This window comes from Gadus morhua, chromosome 10 (genome assembly GCF_902167405.1).
Source record: "Gadus morhua chromosome 10, gadMor3.0, whole genome shotgun sequence".
Lineage (NCBI taxonomy): Eukaryota > Metazoa > Chordata > Actinopteri > Gadiformes > Gadidae > Gadus > Gadus morhua.
In genome coordinates, this window is record NC_044057.1 from 23,593,138 (window position 1) to 23,610,334 (window position 17,197).

A 17,197-nucleotide genomic window follows, 5' to 3' on the forward strand; every position below is an offset into this window, starting at 1 on the left:
TTCTATATAGACTCGGGTTTGCCCCTTGATGGTTTCCCTTGAGTTTGAAGAACATTCCTTTGGCCAATTAGAAGATATACAATTTCCTCGTTTATAGCGCCCCCTTAGGGCGTAATTTTCCGAATTTTTATTCGAACGTCGTTAAGGGTGGCGCTAACATGTGTGTTAAATTTGGACTCGATCCGATGTGTAATTTTGGATTTTTTTGGATTTTGGATTTTTCACGTCTAATTTAGCTAATAAACAAATATTAAAAACGATACCGTTTCGTCGTCGAAGGTCGGATCAAAAAATAAATTAAGCAATTATTTTCGTGTAGGTCTGAAGATGCCGTGTGCAAAGTTTTGTGTCAATTGGTCGAGAAATGTGGGAGGAGTAGCGAAAAAACAGTTTTGCGGTTTTCGCGATTTTGCGAAAAAAAATTCTAGACGCAAATGGGCGTGGCCTATGCCAAAAGATGCAGCAGACTCCAGTGAACATGTGTGTACAAGGTTTTGAATGTGGGAGGTTCGGTGTGGGAGTTATAGCCCCAAACGCGTCTTTCCTTGGTATAGCGCCACCTAGTGGCCGGCGTGTCTGGATTTAATTATCTGAGTAGCGGTGCCGGACCTGGATCTAGTCATGCAATTGGCGTGTCGGCACCATTTACGGTTTGGGCTGTGGGCCCACTTTTAGCGCGGGAAGTATAATAATTATGCAGGGGTCCAAGAAGTGTGCATTTCGCCGGCACAACGCGACAAGAAATGTGCGTTTCGCCGGCACAACGCGAAGCAAGTATTCAAAACGCTACCGTGAACAACATGTGGATATAAAGGTTTTGACTGTGGGAGCTTCGGTGTGGGAGTTATAGCCTAAAACGCGTTTTCAGAACATTCCATGGCCAAATAGGAGATAGACATTGTCGTCGTTTATTTGCGCCCCCTTGTGGCGAAATTATCCAAAGACAATTTTCCTTTGCCAAATAACTCCCGCCCACATTAATAATTCTTGGCCATATTTTTTATATAGACTCGGGATTGCCCCTTGATAGTTCCCTTATAGTTTGAAGAACATTCTTTTGGCCAATTAGAAGATAAACAATTTCCTCGTTTATTGCGCCCCCTAATGGCGAAATATTCCGAATTCTTTATTGAACGCCATTAAGGGTAGCACCGACATGTGTCAAAAATTTGGACTTGATCCGATGTCTAATTTTGGTATTTTATGAATTTTTGCGTTTCGACGAAAAACGTAGCTAATAAACAAATATTCAAAACGCTACCGTTTCGTAATCGAAGGTCGGATCAAAAAAGTGTTAAAGTTTTTCTTTTCGTGTTTGTCTGACGATGTCGTGTGCAAAGTTTGGTGTCGATTGGTCAAGAAATGTGGGAGGAGTAGGGAAAAAACTGTTTTGCGGTTTTCGCGATTTTGCGAAAAAAAATTCTAGACGCAAATGGGCGTGGCCTATGCCAAAAGATGCAGCAGACTCCAGTGAACATGTGTGTACAAGGTTTTGAATGTGGGAGGTTCGGTGTGGGAGTTATAGCCCCAAACGCGTCTTTCCTTGGTATAGCGCCACCTAGTGGCCGGCGTGTCTGGATTTAATTATCTGAGTAGCGGTGCCGGACCTGGATCTAGTCATGCAATTGGCGTGTCGGCACCATTTACGGTTTGGGCTGTGGGCCCACTTTTAGCGCGGGAAGTATAATAATTATGCAGGGGTCCAAGAAGTGTGCATTTCGCCGGCACAACGCGACAAGAAATGTGCGTTTCGCCGGCACAACGCGAAGCAAGTATTCAAAACGCTACCGTGAACAACATGTGGATATAAAGGTTTTGACTGTGGGAGCTTCGGTGTGGGAGTTATAGCCTAAAACGCGTTTTCAGAACATTCCATGGCCAAATAGGAGATAGACATTGTCGTCGTTTATTTGCGCCCCCTTGTGGCGAAATTATCCAAAGACAATTTTCCTTTGCCAAATAACTCCCGCCCACATTAATAATTCTTGGCCATATTTTTTATATAGACTCGGGATTGCCCCTTGATAGTTCCCTTATAGTTTGAAGAACATTCTTTTGGCCAATTAGAAGATAAACAATTTCCTCGTTTATTGCGCCCCCTAATGGCGAAATATTCCGAATTCTTTATTGAACGCCATTAAGGGTAGCACCGACATGTGTCAAAAATTTGGACTTGATCCGATGTCTAATTTTGGTATTTTATGAATTTTTGCGTTTCGACGAAAAACGTAGCTAATAAACAAATATTCAAAACGCTACCGTTTCGTAATCGAAGGTCGGATCAAAAAAGTGTTAAAGTTTTTCTTTTCGTGTTTGTCTGACGATGTCGTGTGCAAAGTTTGGTGTCGATTGGTCGAGAAATGTGGGAGGAGTAGCGAAAAAACAGTTTTGCGGTTTTCGCGATTTTGCGAAAAAAAAATATTGACGCAAATGGGCGTGGCCTATGCCAAAAGATGCAGCAGACTCCAGTGAATATGTGCGTACAAGTTTTTGACTGTGGGAGGTTCGGTGTGGGAGTTATAGCCCCAAACGCGTTTTCCCTTGGTATAGCGCCACCTAGTGGCCGGCGTGTCTGGATTTTGTCGTCTGCGTAGTCCGAAGAGATCTGGATCTAGTCATGCAATTGGCGTGTCGTCACCATTTACGGTTTGGGCTGTGGGCACACTTTTAGGGAGGTAAGAATAATAATAATAATCCTTACAAAAACAATAGGGATCCAACCTGTTGGCTTGGACCCCTAATAACAAGAAGTGTGCATTTCCCCGGCACAACGCGACAAGAAATGTGCATTTCGCCGGCACAACGCGAAGCATGTGTTCAAAACGCTACCCTGAACCTGTGGATAAAAAGGATTTGACTGTGGTAGGAGTAGCGAGAAGACAGTGTAGCGTTTTCGCGGCAAAATTTTGTAGAAGATATACAATTTCCTCGTTTATGGCGCCCCCTAATGGCGAAATATTCCGAAATTTTTATCGAACGACATTAAGGTTAGCACCAACATGTGTGTACAATTTGGACTCGATCCGATGTCTGATTTTTTATTATTTTGGATTTTGGATTTTTCACGTCTAATTTAGCTAATAAACCAATATTCAAAACGCTACCGTTTCGTAATCGAAGGTCGGATCAAAAAGTGTTTGAGTATTTCTTTTCGTGTGCGTCTGAAGATGTCGTGTGCAAAGTTTGGTGTTGATTGGTCGAGAAATGTGGGAGGAGTAGGGAAAAAACAGTTTTGCGGTTTTCGCGATTTTGCGAAAAAAAATTCTAGGCGCAAATGGGCGTGGCCTATGCCAAAAGATGCAGCAGACTCCAGTGAATATGTGCGTACAAGTTTTTGACTGTGGGAGGTTCGGTGTGGGAGTTATAGCCCCAAACGCGTATTCCTTGGTATAGCGCCACCTAGTGGCCGGCGTGTCTGGATTTTGTCGTCTGCGTAGTGTTCACGGACCTGGATCTAGTGATGCAATTGGCGCGTGTGCACCATTTACTGTTTGGGCTGTGGTACCACTTCTAGATGGGAAGTATAATAATAATAATCCTTACAAAAACAATAGGGATCCAACCTGTTGGCTTGGACCCCTAACTAGAACTGCAAGCAGTTATGCAGGGGTCCAAGAAGTGTGCATTTCGCCGGCACAACGCGACAAGAAATGTGCGTTTCGCCGGCACAACGCGAAGCATGTGTTGAAAACGCTACCCTGAACCTGTGGATACAAAGGATTTGACTGTGGTAGGAGTAGCGAGAAGTCGGTGTAGCGTTTTCGCGGTGAAATTTTGTAGACGATATACAATTTCCTCGTTTATTGCGCCCCCTAATGGTGAAATTTTCCGAAATTTTTATCGAACGACATTAAGGTTAGCACCAACATGTGTGTAAAATGTGGACTCGATCCGATGTCTAATTTTGGATTTCCTTGGATTTTTGATATTCCACGTCTAATTTAGCTAATATACCAATATTCAAAACGCTACCGTTTCGTCGTCAAAGGTCGCATCAAAAAAGTGTTTCATGCATTCTTTGCATGTGCGTCTGAAGATGTCGTGTGCAAAGTTTGGTGTTGATCGGGCGAGAAATGTGGAAGGAGTAGGGAAAAAACAGTTTTGCGGTTTTCGCGATTTTGCGAAAAAAAATTATTGACGCAAATGGGCGTGGCCTGTGCCAAAAGATCCAGCAGACTCCAGTGAATATGTGCGTACAAGTTTTTGACTGTGGGAGGTTCGGTGTGGGAGTTATAGACCCAAACGCGTCTTTCCTTGGTATAGCGCCACCTAGTGGCCGGCGTGTCTGGATTTGGTTATCTGAGTAGCGGTGCCGGACCTGGTTCTAGTCATGTAATTGGCGCGTGTGCACCATTTACGGTTTGGGCTGTAGTCCCACAAGTACGGGGGGAAGTATAACTAGAACTGCAAGCAGTTATGCAGGGGTCCAAGAAGTGTGCATTTCGCCGGCACAACGCGACAAGAAATGTGCGTTTCGCCGGCACAAAGCGAAGCATGTGTTCAAAACGCTACCCTGAACCTGTGGATACAAACGATTTGACTGTGGTAGGAGTAGCGAGAAGTTAGTGTAGCGTTTTCGCGGCGAAATTTTGTAGAAGATATACAATTTCCTCGTTTATTGCGCCCCCTAATGGCGAAATTTTCCGAAATTTTTATCGAACGACATAAAGGTTAGCACCAACATGTGTGTAAAACTTGGAGTCGATCCGATGTGTAATTTTGAATTTTTCGGGATTTTGGATATTCCACGTCTAATTTAGCTAATAAACCAATATTCAAAACGCTACCGTTTCGTCGTCAAAGGTCGCATCAAAAAAGTGTTTCCTGCATTCTTTGCGCGTGCGTCTGAAGATGTCGTGTGCAAAGTTTGGTGTCGATTGGTCAAGAAATGTGGGAGGAGTAGGGAAAAAGCATTTTTGCGGTTTTCGCGATTTTGCGAAAAAAAATTATAGACGCAAATGGGCGTGGCCTATGCCAAAAGATGCAGCAGACTCCAGTGAATCTGTGCGTACAAGTTTTTGAATGTGGGAGATTCGGTGTGGGAGTTATAGCCCCAAACGCGTCTGTCCTTGGTATAGCGCCACCTAGTGGCCGGCGCGTCTGGATTTGGTTATCTGAGTAGCGGTGCCGGACCTGGATCTAGTCATGCAATTGGCGCGTGTGCACCATTTACGGTTTGGGCTGTAGTCCCACAAGTACGGGGGGAAGAATAATAACTAGAACTGCAAGCAGTTATGCAGGGGTCCAAGAAGTGTGCATTTCGCCGGCACAACGCGACAAGAAATGTGCGTTTCGCCGGCACAACGCGAAGCATGTGTTCAAAACGCTACCCTGAACCTGTGGATACAAAGGATTTGACTTTGGTAGGAGTAGCGAGAAGTCAGTCTAGCGTTTTCGCGGCGAAATTTTGTAGAAGATATACAATTTCCTCGTTTATTGCGCCCCCTAATGGCGAAATTTTCCGAAATTTTTATCGAACGACATTAAGGTTAGCACCAACATGTTTGTAAAATGTGGACTCGATCCGATGTCTAATTTTGGATTTCTTTGGATTTTTGATATTCCACGTCTAATTTAGCTCATAAACCAATATTCAAAACGCTACCGTTTCGTTATCGAAGGACGGATCAAAAAAGTGTTTCATGCATTCTTTGCGTGTGCGTCTGAAGATGTCGTGTGCAAAGTTTGGTGTCGATTGGTCAAGAAATGTGGGAGGAGTAGGGAAAAAACAGTTTTGCGGTTTTCGCGATTTTGCGAAAAAAAATTCTAGACGCAAATGGGCGTGGCCTATGCCAAAAGATGCAGCAGACTCCAGTGAACATGTGTGTACAAGGTTTTGAATGTGGGAGGTTCGGTGTGGGAGTTATAGCCCCAAACGCGTCTTTCCTTGGTATAGCGCCACCTAGTGGCCGGCGTGTCTGGATTTAATTATCTGAGTAGCGGTGCCGGACCTGGATCTAGTCATGCAATTGGCGTGTCGGCACCATTTACGGTTTGGGCTGTGGGCCCACTTTTAGCGCGGGAAGTATAACTAGAACTGCAAGCAGTTATGCAGGGGTCCAAGAAGTGTGCATTTCGCCGGCACAACGCGACAAGAAATGTGCGTTTCGCCGGCACAACGCGAAGCATGTGTTCAAAACGCTACCCTGAACCTGTGGATATAAAGGTTTTGACTGTGGGAGCTTCGGTGTGGGAGTTATAGCCTAAAACGCGTTTTCAGAACATTGGCCAAATAGGAGATAGACAATGTCGTCGTTTTTTGGCGCCGCCCTGTGGCGAAATTTTCCAAGGACAATTTTCCTTTGCCAAATAACTCCCGCCCACATTAATAATTCTTGGCCATATTTTCTATATAGACTCGGGTTTGCCCCTTGATGGTTTCCCTTGAGTTTGAAGAACATTCCTTTGGCCAATTAGAAGATATACAATTTCCTCGTTTATTGCGCCCCCTAATGGCGAAATTTTCCGAAATTTTTATCGAACGACATTAAGGTTAGCTCCAACATGTGTGTAAAATTTGGACTCGATCCGATGTCTCATTTTGGATTTCTTTGGATTTTTGCTATTCCACGTCTCATTTAGCTAATTAACCAATATTCAAAACGCTACCGTTTCGTCGTCGAAAGTCGGATCAAAAAAGTGTTTCATGCATTCTTTGCGTGTGTGTCTGAAGATGTCGTGTGCAAAGTTTGGTGTCGATTGGTCAAGAAATGTGGGAGAAGTAGGGAAAAAACAGTTTTGCGGTTTTCGCGATTTTGCGAAAAAAAATTATAGACGCAAATGGGCGTGGCCTATGCCAAAAGATGCAGCAGACTCCAGTGAATATGTGCGTACAAGTTTTTGACTGTGGGAGGTTCGGTGTGGGAGTTATAGCCCCAAACGCGTCTTTCCTTGGTATAGCGCCACCTAGTGGCCGGCGTGTCTGGATTTTGTCGTCTGCATAGTCTTCACGTACCTAGATCTAGTCATGTAATTGGCGTGTGTGCACCATTTACGGTTTGGGCTGTAGTAGCACTTTCTTGGTAGGAAGTATAATAATAACTAGAACTGCAAGCAGTTATGCAGGGGTCCAAGAAGTGTGCATTTCGCCGGCACAACGCGACAAGAAATGTGCGTTTCGCCGGCACGACGCGAAGCATGTGTTCAAAACGCTACCCTGAACCTGAGGATACAAAGGATTTGACTGTGGTAGGAGTAGCGAGAAGTCAGTGTAGCGTTTTCGCGGCGAAAATTTGTAGACGATATACAATTTCCTCGTTTATTGCGCCCCCTAATGGCGAATTTTTCCGAATTTTTTATCGAACGACGTTAAGGTTAACACCAACATGTGTGTAAAATTTGGACTCGATCCGATGTCTAATTTTGGATATCTTTGGATTTTTGATATTCCACGTCTAATTTAGCTAATAAACCAATATTCAAAACGCTACCGTTTCGTCGTCAAAGGTCGCATCAAAAAAGTGTTTCATGCATTCTTTGAGTGTGCGTCTGAAGATGTCGTGTGCAAAGTTTGGTGTCGATTGGTCAAGAAATGTGGGAGGAGTAGGGAAAAAACAGTTTTGCGGTTTTCGCGATTTTGCGAAAAATATTCCTAGACGCAAATGGGCGTGGCCTAGGCCAAAAGATGCAGCAGACTCCAGTGCATCTGTGTGTACAAGTTTTTGGACTGTGGGAGGTTCGGTGTGGGAGCTATAGCCCCAAACGCGTCTTTCCTTGGTATAGCGCCACCTAGTGGCCGGCGTGTCTCGATTTTGTTATCTGAGTAGCGGTGCCGGACCTGGATCAAGTCATGCAATTGGCGTGTCGGCACCATTTACGGTTTGGGCTGTGGTACCACATTTAGCGCAGGAATAATAATAAGAAAAATCCTTACAAAAACAATAGGGATCCAACCTGTTGGCTTGGACCCCTAATAATAGGAACTAGAACTGCAAGCAGTTATGCAGGGGTCCAAGAAGTGTGCATTTCGCCGGCACAACGCGACAAGAAATGTGCGTTTCGCCGGCACAACGCGAAGCATGTGTTCAAAACGCTACCCTGAACCTGTGGATACAAAGGATTTGACTGTGGTAGGAGTAGCAGGAGTCAGTGTAGCGTTTTCGCGGCGAAATTTTGTAGAAGATATACAATTTCCTCGTTTATTGCGCCCCCTAATGGCGAAATTTTCCGAAATTTTTATCGAACGACATTAACGTTAGCACCAACATGTGTGTAAAATGTGGACTCGATCCGATGTCTAATTTTGGATTTCTTTGGATTTTTGATATTCCACGTCTAATTTAGCTAATAAACCAATATTCAAAACGCTACCGTTTCGTTATCGAAGGACGGATCAAAAAAGTGTTTCATGCATTCTTTGCGTGTGCGTCTGAAGATGTCGTTTGCAAAGTTTGGTGTCGATTGGTCAAGAAATGTGGGAGGAGTAGGGAAAAAACAGTTTTGCGGTTTTCGCGATTTTGCGAAAAATATTCCTAGACGCAAATGGGCGTGGCCTAGGCCAAAAGATGCAGCAGACTCCAGTGAATATGTGTGTACAAGGTTTTGAATGTGGGAGGTTCGGTGTGGGAGTTATAGCCCCAAACGCGTCTTTCCTTGGTATAGCGCCACCTAGTGGCCGGCGTGTCTGTATTTTGTTATCTGAGTAGCGGTGCCGGACCTGGATCAAGTCATGCAATTGGCGTGTCGGCACCATTTACGGTTTGGGCTGTGGTACCACATTTAGCGCAGGAATAATAATAAGAAAAATCCTTACAAAAACAATAGGGATCCAACCTGTTGGCTTGGACCCCTAACAAGAAGTGTGCATTTCGCCGGCACAACGCGACAAGAAATGTGCGTTTCGCCGGCACAACGTAGGAGTAGCGAGAAGTCAGTGTAGCGTTTTGACGGGGAAATTTTGTAGAAGATATACAATTTCCTCGTTTATGGCGTCCCCTAATGGCGAATTTTTCCGATTTTTTTATCGTACAACATTAAGGTTAGCACCAACATGTGTGTACAATTTGGACTCGTTCCGATGTCAAATTTTGGATTTCTTTGGATTTTTGATTTTCCACGTCTAATTTAGCTCATAAACCAATATTCAAAACGCTACCGTTTCGTCGTCGAAGGTCGGATCAAAAAACTGTCTCACGATTCCTTTGCGTGTGCGTCTGAAGATGTCGTGTGCAAAGTTTGGTGTCGATTGGTCAAGAAATGTGGGAGGAGTAGGGAAAAAACAGTTTTGCGGTTTTCGCGATTTTGCGAAAAAAAATTATAGACGCAAATGGGCGTGGCCTATGCCAAAAGATGCAGCAGACTCCAGTGAATCTGTGTGTACAAGGTTTTGAATGTGGGAGGTTCGGTGTGGGAGTTATAGCCCCAAACGCGTATTCCTTGGTATAGCGCCACCTAGTGACCGGCGTGTCTGGATTTTGTTATCTGAGTAGCGGTGCCGGACCTGAATCTAGTCATGCTATTGGCATGTCCGCGCCATTTACGGTTTGGGCTGTGGGCCCACTTTTACGGGGGGAATAATAAAAATAAAAAGAATCCTTACAAAAACAATAGGGATCCAACCTGTTGGCTTGGACCCCTAACTAGAACTGCAAGCAGTTATGCAGGGGTCCAAGAAGTGTGCATTTCGCCGGCACAACGCGACAAGAAATGTGCGTTTCGCCGGCACAACGCGAAGCAAGTATTCAAAACGCTACCGTGAACAACATGTGGATATAAAGGTTTTGACTGTGGGAGCTTCGGTGTGGGAGTTATAGCCTAAAACGCGTTTTCAGAACATTCCATTGGCCAGTTGGGAGATATATTATTTCGTCGTTTTTTTGCGCCCCCTTGTGGCTAAATTTCCCAAAGACAATTTTCCTTTGCCAAATAACTCCCGCCCACATTAATAATTCTTGGCCATATTTTCTATATAGACTTGGGTTTGCCCCTTGATGGTTTCCCTTGAGTTTGAAGAACATTCCTTTGGCCAATTAGAAGATATACAATTTCCTCGTTTATTGCGCCCCCTAATGACGAATTTTTCCGAATTTTTTATCGAACGACATTAAGGTTAGCACCAACATGTGTGTAAAATTTGGACTCGATCCGATGTCTCATTTTGGATTTCTTTGGATTTTTGCTATTCCACGTCTAATTTAGCTAATAAACCAATATTCCAAATGCTACCGTTTCGTCGTCGAAGGTCGGATCAAAAAAGTGTTTCATGCATTCTTTGCGTGAGTGTCTGAAGATGTCGTGTGCAAAGTTTGGTGTCGATTGGTCAAGAAATGTGGGAGGAGTAGGGAAAATACAGTTTTGCGGTTTTCGCGATTTTGCGAAAAAAAATTATAGACGCAAATGGGCGTGGCCTATGCCAAAAGATGCGGCAGACTCCAGTGAATATGTGCGTACAAGTTTTTGACTGTGGGAGGTTCGGTGTGGGAGTTATAGCCCCAAACGCGTATTCCTTGGTATAGCGCCACCTAGTGACCGGCGTGTCTGGATTTTGTCGTCTGCGTAGTCCGAAGAGATCGGGATCTAGTCATGTAATTGGCGTGTGTGCACCATTTACGGTTTGGGCTGTGGTACCACTTTTAGGGGGGTAAGTATAATAACTAGAACTGCAAGCAGTTATCCAGGGGTCCAAGAAGTGTGCATTTCGCCGGCACAACGCGACAAGAAATGTGCGTTTCGCCGGCACAACGCGAAGCATGTGTTCAAAACGCTACCCTGAACCTGTGGATACAAAGGATTTGACTGTGGTAGGAGTAGCGAGAAGTCAGTGTAGCGTTTTCGCGGCGAAATTCTGTAGACGATATACAATTTCCTCGTTTATTGCGCCCCCTAATGGCGGATTTTTCCGAATTTTTTATCGAACGACGTTAAGGTTAACACCAACATGTGTGTACAATTTGGACTCGATCCGATGTCTAATTTTGGATTTCTTTGGATTTTGGATATTCCACGTCTAATTTAGCTAATAAACCAATATTCAAAACGCTACCGTTTCGTCGTCAAAGGTCGCATCAAAAAAGTGTTTCGTGCATTCTTTGCGTGTGCGTCTGAAGATGTCGTGTGCAAAGTTTGGTGTTGATTGGTCAAAAAATGTGGGAGGAGTAGCGAAAATACAGTTTTGCGGTTTACGCGATTTAGCGAAAAATATTCATAGACGCAAATGGGCGTGGCCTATGCCAAAAGATCCAGCAGACTCCAGTGAATATGTGCGTACAAGTTTTTGACTGTGGGAGGTTCGGTGTGGGAGTTATAGCCCCAAACGCGTCTTTCCTTGGTATAGCGCCACCTAGTGGCCGGCGTGTCTGGATTTGGTTATCTGAGTAGCGGTGCCGGACCTGGTTCTAGTCATGTAATTGGCGCGTGTGCACCATTTACGGTTTGGGTTGTAGTCCCACAAGTACGGGGGGAAGTATAATAATAATAGGAAAAATCCTTACAAAAACAATAGGGATCCAACCTGTTGGCTTGGACCCCTAACTAGAACTGCAAGCAGTTATGCAGGGGTCCAAGAAGTGTGCATTTCGCCGGCACAACGCGACAAGAAATGTGCATTTCGCCGGCACAACGCGAAGGAAGTATTAAAAACGCTACCGTGAACAACATGTGGATGTAAAGGTTTTGACTGTGGGAGCTTCGGTGTGGGAGTTATAGCCTAAAACGCGTTTTCAGAACATTCCATTGGCCAAATAGGAGATAGACAATGTCGTCGTTTTTTGGCGCCGCCCTGTGGCGAAATTTTCCAAAGACAATTTTCCTTTGCCAAATAACTCCCGCCCATACAAATAATTCTTGGCCATATTTTCTATATAGACTCGGGTTTGCCCCTTGATGGTTTCCCTTGAGTTTGAAGAACATTCCTTTGGCCAATTAGAAGATATACAATTTCCTCGTTTATTGCGCCCCCTAATGGCGAAATTTTCCGAAATTTTTATCGAACGTCATTAAGGTTAGCACCAACATGTGTGTAGAATTTGGACTCGATCCGATGTCTAATTTTGTATTTTTTTGGATTTTTAATTTTCCACGTCTAATTTAGCTAATAAACCAATATTCAAAACGCTACCGTTTCGTTATCGAAAGACGGATCAAAAAAGTGTTTCATGCATTCTTTGCGTGTGCGTCTGAAGATGTCGTGTGCAAAGTTTGGTGTCGATTGGTCAAGAAATGTGGGAGGACTAGGGAAAAAACAGTTTTGCGGTTTTCGCGATTTTGCGAAAAAAAAATCCAGACGCAAATGGGCGTGGCCTATGCCAAAAGATGCAGCAGACTCCAGTGAATATGTGTGTACAAGGTTTTGAATGTGGGAGGTTCGGTGTGGGAGTTATAGCCCCAAACGCGTATTCCTTGGTATAGCGCCACCTAGCGGCCGGCGTGTCTGGATTTTGTCGTCTGCCTAGAACTCTGGGACCTGGATCTAGTCATGCAATTGGCGTGTCGTCACCATTTACGGTTTGGGCTGTGGGCCCACTTCTAGGGGGGAATAATAATAATAATAAAAACTAGAACTGCAAGCAGTTATGCAGGGGTCCAAGAAGTGTGCATTTCGCCGGCACAACGCGACAAGAAATGTGCATTTCGCCGGCACAACGCGAAGCAAGTATTCAAAACGCTACCGTGAACAACATGTGGATATAAAGGTTTTGACTGTGGGAGCTTCGGTGTGGGAGTTATAGCCTAAAACGCGTTTTCAGAACATTCCATTGGCCAAATAGGAGATAGACAATGTCGTCGTTTTTTGGCGCCGCCCTGTGGCGAAATTTTCCAAAGACAATTTTCCTTTGCCAAATAACTCCCGCCCACATTAATAATTCTTGGCCATATTTTCTATATAGGCTCGGGTTTGCCCCTTGATGGTTTCCCTTGAGTTTGAAGAACATTCCTTTGGCCAATTAGAAGATATACAATTTCCTCGTTTATTGCGCCCCCTGAGGGCGTAATTTTCCGAATTTTTTATCGAACGCCGTTAAGGTTAGCACCAACATGTGTGTACAATTTGGACTCGTTCCGATGTCTAATTTTGGATTTCTTTGGATTTTTGATTTTCCACATCAAATTAAGCTCATAAACCAATATTCAAAATGCTACCGTTTCGTCGTCAAAGGTCGCATCAAAAAAGTGTTTCGTGCATTCTTTGCGTGTGCGTCTGAAGATGTCGTGTGCAAAGTTTGGTGTCAATTGGTCAAGAAATGTGGGAGGAGTAGCGAAAATACAGTTTTGCGGTTTTCGCGATTTTGCGAAAAAAAATTATGGACGCAAATGGGCGTGGCCTATGCCAAAAGATGCAGCAGACTCCAGTGAATATGTGGGTACAAGTTTTTGACTGTGGGAGGTTCGGTGTGGGAGTTATAGCCCCAAACGCGTTTTCCCTTGGTATAGCGCCACCTAGTGTTCGGCGTGTCTGGATTTTGTCGTCTGCTTAGAACTCAGGGACCTGGATCTAGTCATGCAATTGGCGTGTCGGCACCATTTACGGTTTGGGCTGTGGGCACACTTTTAGGATTAGCACGTCGGAATAATAATAATAATCCTTACAAAAACAATAGGGATCCAACCTGTTGGCTTGGACCCCTAACTAGAACTGCAAGCAGTTATGCAGGGGTCCAAGAAGCGTGCATTTCGCCGGCACAACGCGACAAGAAATGTGCATTTCACCGGCACAACGCGAAGCATGTGTTCAAAACGCTACCCTGAACCTGTGGATACAAAGGATTTGACTGTGGTAGGAGTAGCGAAAAGTCAGTGTAGCGTTTTCGCGGCGAAATTTTGTAGAAGATATACAATTTCCTCGTTTATTGCGCCCCCTAATGGCGAATTTTTCCGAAATTTTTATCGAACGACAGTATGGTTAGCACCAACATGTGTGTAAAATTTGGACTCGATCCGATGTCTCATTTTGGATTTCTTTAGATTTTTGATTTTCCACGTCTAATTTAGCTAACATACCAATATTCAAAACGCTACCGTTTCGTCGTCGAAGGTCTGATCAAAAAAGTGTTTCGTGCATTCTTTGCGTGTGCGTCTGAAGATATCGTGTGCAAAGTTTGGTGTCGATTGGTCAAGAAATGTGGGAAGAGTAGGGAAAAAACGGTTTTGCGTTTTTTGCGATTTTGCGAAAAAAAATTATAGACGCAAATGGGCGTGGCCTATGCCAAAAGATGCAGCAGACTCCAGTGAATCTGTGTGTACAAGGTTTTGAATGTGGGAGGTTCGGTGTGGGAGTTATAGTCTCAAACGCGTATTCCCTGGTATAGCGCCACCTAGTGGCCGGCGTGTCTGGATTTTGTCGTCTGCGTAGTCCGAAGGGATCTGGATCTAGTCATGCAATTGGCGTGTCGGCACCATTTACGGTCTGGGCTGTGGTACCACTTCTAGTTGGGAATAATAATAATAATAAGAAAAATCCTTACAAAAACAATAGGGATCCAATCCTGTTGGCTTGGACCCCTAAAAATCCTCACAAAAACAATAGGGATCCAACCTGTTGGCTTGGACCCCTAATAATAGGAAGAAAAATCCTTACAAAAACAATAGGGATCCAACCTGTTGGCTTGGACCCCTAACTAGAACTGCAAGCAGTTATGCAGGGGTCCAAGAAGTGTGCATTTCGCCGGCACAACGCGACAAGAAATGTGCGTTTCGCCGGCACAAAGCGAAGCATGTGTTGAAAACGCTACCCTGAACCTGTGGATACAAAGGATTTGACTGTGGTAGGAGTAGCGAGAAGTCAGTGTAGCGTTTTTGCGGCGAAATTTTGTAGACGATATACAATTTCCTCGTTTATGGCGCCCCCTAATTGCGAAATTTTCCGAAATTTTTATCGTACGACAGTAAGGTTAGCACCAACATGTGTGTAAAATTTGGAGTCGATCCGATGTGTAATTTTGATTTTTTTGGGATTTTGGATTTTCCACGTCTAATTTAGCTAATAAACCAATATTCAAAACGCAACCGTTTCGTCGTCGAAGGTCGGATCAAAAAAGTAATGCAGGAATTCTTTTCGTGTAGGTCTGAAGATGCCGTGTGTAAAGTTTTGTGTCAATTGGTCGGGAAATGTGGGAGGAGTAGCGAAAAAACATTTTTGCGGTTTTCGCGATTTAGCGAAAAATATTCATAGACGCAAATGGGCGTGGCCTAGGTCAAAAGATGCAGCAGACTCCAGTGCATCTGTGGGTACAAGGTTTTGGACTCTGGAAGGTTCGGTGTGGGAGTTATAGCCCCGAACGTGTTTTCCTAGGTATAGCGCCACCTAGTGGCCGGCATGTCTGGATTTTGGCGTCTGCGTAGTCCCCACGGATCTGGATGTAGTCATGCAATTGGCGTGTCGGCACCATTTACGGTTTGGGCTGCGGTACCACTTTCAAGGAGGTAAGTATAATAATAAACACTACAAAAACAATAGGGATCCAACCTGTTGGCTTGGACCCCTAAAAATCCTTACAAAAACAATAGGGATCCAATCCTGTTGGCTTGGACCCCTAATAAACACTACAAAAACAATAGGGATCCAACCTGTTGGCTTGGACCCCTAACTAACCACGAAGGGATTTGAACCCTCATCTTCTGATCCGTAGTCAGACGCCTTATCCATTAGGCCACGTAGCTTCTGTTTAACAGTCGATTGGTCTTTATATTTTTTACGGAAGTGTATAATTCATCCTCAAATTAATACATAAATGAACTCAACAAAGAATTGATGGCCAGTACGGGGGTTGAACACGGGACCTGGGCGTTATTAGCACCACGCTCTAACCAACTGAGCTAACCGGCCTTTAACTTAAGCGTTCATTTCATGTATTTTTTTTGTATTTTCAATTACAAATATTTTGAGAAGGGATTCACTCAAATGTTATCGAAGCATTCCCTTGTTTCACAGAATGTTATTCGTGCTAATAACTTTGAGCGAGGTCAATTCCAACTAACCACGAAGGGATTTGAACCCTCATCTTCTGATCCGAAGTCAGACACACATCCAATTCCAACTAACCACGAAGGGATTCGAACCCTCAATCTTCAGATCCGAAGTCAGACACACATCCAATTCCAACTAACCACGAAGGGATTCAAACCCTCAATCTTCTAATCCGAAGTCAGACGCCTTATCCAATATGCCACGTGGCTTCTGTTTAATAGTCGATTGGTCTATATATTTTTTACGGAAGTGTATAATTCATCCTCAAATTAATACATAAATGAACTCAACAAAGAATTGATGGCCAGTATAGGGGTTGAACACGGGACCTTGTCGTTTTTAGCACCACGCTCTAACCAACTGAGCTAACCCGCCTTTAATTTAAGTGTTCAATTCATGTATTTTTTTTGTATTTTCAATTACAAATAGTTTGAGAAGGGATTCACTCAAATGTTATCGAAGCATTCCCTTGTTTCACAGAATGTTATTCGTGCTATTAACTTTGAGCGAGGTCAATTCCAACTAACCACGAAGGGATTCGAACCCTCAATCTTCTGATCCGAAGTGAGACGCCTTATCCATTAGGCCACGTGGCTTCTGTTTAACAGTCGATTGGTCTTTATATTTTTTACGGAAGTGTATAATTCATCCTCAAATTAATACATTAATAAACTCAACAAAGAATTGATGGCCAGTACGGGGGTTGCACCCGTGACCTTGGCGTTATTAGCACCACGCTCTAACCAACTGAGCTAACCAGGCTTTAATTTAAGTGTTAATTTCATGTATTATTTTTGTATTTTCAATTACAAATAGTTTGAGAAGGGATTCACTCAAATGTTATCTAAGCATTCCCTTGTTTCACAGAATATTATTCGTGCTATTAACTTTGAGCGAGGTCAATTCCAACTAACCACGAAGGGATTCGAACCCTCAATCTTCTGATCCGAAGTCAGACGCCTTATCCATTAGGCCACGTGGCTTCTGTTTAACAGTCGATTGGTCTTTATATTTTTTACGGAAGTGTATAATTCATCCTAAAATTAATACATTAATGAACTCAACAAAGAATTGATGGCCAGTACGGGGGTTGAACCCGTGACCTTGGCGTTATTAGCAACACGCTCTAACCAACTGAGCTAACCAGCCTTTTTACAAAAATATTAATTTCGTGATATTTTTTTTCAATTGCAAACAGTTTGAGAAATGATTCACTTAAATGTTGTCGAAACATTGCCTTGTTTCACAGAATGTTATATAAGCTACGAACTTTGAGCGAGGTCAATTCCAACTAAC

General features: G+C 43.8%; 4 non-coding genes across 4 annotated transcripts; all 4 read right to left on the reverse strand.

The window, feature by feature from the left end:
* Positions 1-15,522: 15,522 nt before the first annotated feature.
* Positions 15,523-15,594, reverse strand: trnar-acg (transfer RNA arginine (anticodon ACG)). The gene has a single exon. It is a non-coding gene; the product is annotated as a tRNA-Arg (tRNA).
* An 830-nt stretch (positions 15,595-16,424) lies between these two features.
* trnar-ucg (transfer RNA arginine (anticodon UCG)) lies at positions 16,425-16,497 on the reverse strand. The gene has a single exon. It is a non-coding gene; the product is annotated as a tRNA-Arg (tRNA).
* Positions 16,498-16,811: 314 nt separating this feature from the next.
* trnar-ucg (transfer RNA arginine (anticodon UCG)) lies at positions 16,812-16,884 on the reverse strand. Its single transcript has one exon. It is a non-coding gene; the product is annotated as a tRNA-Arg (tRNA).
* A 92-nt stretch (positions 16,885-16,976) lies between these two features.
* Positions 16,977-17,050, reverse strand: trnai-aau (transfer RNA isoleucine (anticodon AAU)). The gene has a single exon. It is a non-coding gene; the product is annotated as a tRNA-Ile (tRNA).
* Between the last annotated feature and the right edge of the window lie 147 nt (positions 17,051-17,197).